The sequence below is a fragment of the Pogona vitticeps genome, chromosome 5 (genome assembly GCF_051106095.1).
Source record: "Pogona vitticeps strain Pit_001003342236 chromosome 5, PviZW2.1, whole genome shotgun sequence".
Taxonomy (NCBI): Eukaryota; Metazoa; Chordata; class Lepidosauria; order Squamata; family Agamidae; genus Pogona; species Pogona vitticeps.
The window spans coordinates 14,084,882-14,087,063 of record NC_135787.1 but is presented as its reverse complement, the minus strand read 5'-3'; the positions used below and the strand labels follow the sequence as shown (position 1 = coordinate 14,087,063).

General features: G+C 54.9%; 1 long non-coding RNA gene across 1 annotated transcript; it reads right to left on the bottom strand.

The window, feature by feature from the left end:
• Positions 1-1,288: 1,288 nt before the first annotated feature.
• Positions 1,289-2,182, bottom strand: LOC144589583 (uncharacterized). Its single transcript, XR_013545775.1, has 2 exons — positions 2,099-2,182; positions 1,289-1,492 (listed from the first exon to the last, which is right to left on the bottom strand). It is a non-coding gene; the product is annotated as an uncharacterized LOC144589583 (long non-coding RNA).

Below are 2,182 nucleotides of genomic sequence, written 5' to 3'. Positions count from 1 at the left end.
CAGACAAGAGCGGCTCGCGGGCCGTATGTGGCCCTCAGGCCGCACTTTGCCCAGGTCTGCGCTATCCTGTATTTTCCAAGACTCCCACTGGCCCATCTCCCTTAAAATCCCCCAAATGAAAGCTTTGCATGGAAAACGTCACTACGTGCCCTTCTAGGTGTATCGGGTGACATTTTTATTATGCTCAGGAGGCACCACCTGGGGAGTTCGTGCTGGTTCCGAACTGACTCATGGGTGTTTTCTCCTTGCATGGAGATTCCAGGGATTCGAATCCAAGACCTCTTCCACACGGAGGAAGAGCTCTGGGGAGGGGGGTGTTCTTTCCGGAAAGCACAAACCCTAAACTTCGTTTGTCCTCAAACCCGCGCAAAGGCCCCCTTTCCCAAGCCAGACAGAAACACCACACACACACCACGGAGGTGACTGGAGGTTTATTTGGTCTTGCTTCACAGGTTTCGGCCCGCCCCTCGCTGGGGCCAGGCTAGACCCAGTAGGGGCAGGAGGGGGCACACGAGGGAGCTGGGGACGTGTGTGAACATTTCAAGTAAGGATGGGAGACACAGTAGGGTTGCACAGGTCAAGTGTGGGGGTGGCTGCTCGCTCTAGGGTGGGATTCTCTGCTGCCTGCTTCAACACAGGTTGGATCCCCCCCACTAGCTCCTCCAAGCCCCTACGCATGCGGGATGCTACCCAGGGCGCATGCAGGTGCTCCCACAGCCCAGCTGCCTGGCACGCTCTTCTCCTGCTTGTGTGGCATGGCTCCGCGAAGCCCAGCCAAACGCCGCCAGAGCTATTTTTGAGGAAAAATGGCAAGGTGAGGACTCCCATCGTCCTCGGCTGGCTGGAGGTTCACCCAGCGGGGACAAAAGGGTGTGTGTGTCTGCTTTGGTAAGCTGAAGGCTCTGGGCTTTTTCCTCCTCTGGTTTTGGGGGACACGAGAGACGGCAAAACAAAAAGGACTGAGTCCCCATGGTGGGGACGGACAGCAAGAGTGTGGGGCTGGCTGCTGAAGAGGCCCCCAGCCTGGCGTTCAACAGGGAGAGCGCCCACGTCACAATCGTGCAAGGTCGATTTGGCACGGGGGCAAAGGGGTGGGCACCCAGGGAAAGATGAAGGTGCTCTCAGATGGGGAGCGCTCCCTGTCCCGACCGTCTGCACCTGTGGACATGGTGGGGGGGAAACAGACAGGAAAGTAATGCTCAGTGGTTAGTGTTCGTTACAGGGAAAGGCACTGAAACTCCAGGGGTCGATCTGGCTGTGGACAGGGGAGGGCCGGGGCCAGGATACGGGGACAACGTTGTTGGGTGAAACTGGGATAACGCAGTGGATTCACGGCAGATCTTCTACTGAAGAGGGATGGGCTTGATCATCTCTAAGAGTCCCTCTGGGCCAGCTCGGACCCTCTCAACAGATGGAACACCTTTTTTTCTTCCTGCGTTTCCACCTCCTCAGTAGCAGCCCTATTCCAGGACAGGCACCCACCTCTGCAGCCCTGTCAGATTCAGGAGTAATTTGGAAGAAACGGGATGACGAAAAGAGGAAGGAAGGAAAGACGAGAGGGAGCATTAGAGATTGGAGACCCCCCCAAAAAATCCCCAAAACAAAGCAGGGTTAATCTTTCATTTACCAAAGCCCTCTCACTTAAAGCGATCCTTCCATCTGTTTCCATCTGCTTCCAACACCACCACCCCAAAAGTAATAGCCCAATAATCAGACCAAAAAGATCCAGTTTGGCCACGAATCCGGGTCAGGCTGGAGCGCATTTCCCCATGTATTATGTGATGGCTGGGAAATAGCACCGCACTGCCCCACAAGTGGAACAAACTGGAGATTCTAGTCCTCAAGATACTTCATAAACGGCTGTTTGAATGGGAGTAGAGGACACTGCCTTACACCAAGGGCACCTTGGGTCCACCTAAGCTCAGGGTTACTGTCTCAGATGGTAGAGAGGGTGTCCACAAACTGGAAAAACCACTGGAAAAACCCCGGTTCCTGGGAGATGGGATAGGAAACAAGGGTTTTCCCTCTCTTCCCATAAACCCACTCATCTCTAGTTGGCTCCCTCTTTTGCCTGTCAACTGGGAACAGGAATACTCACTTTGAGGTCCAGATCTTCCACCAACGGGCGATTTCTGGAGGAGCTGCTCTTGCTGCTGCTGAAGCGCCATCTTGAGTCCCTCTG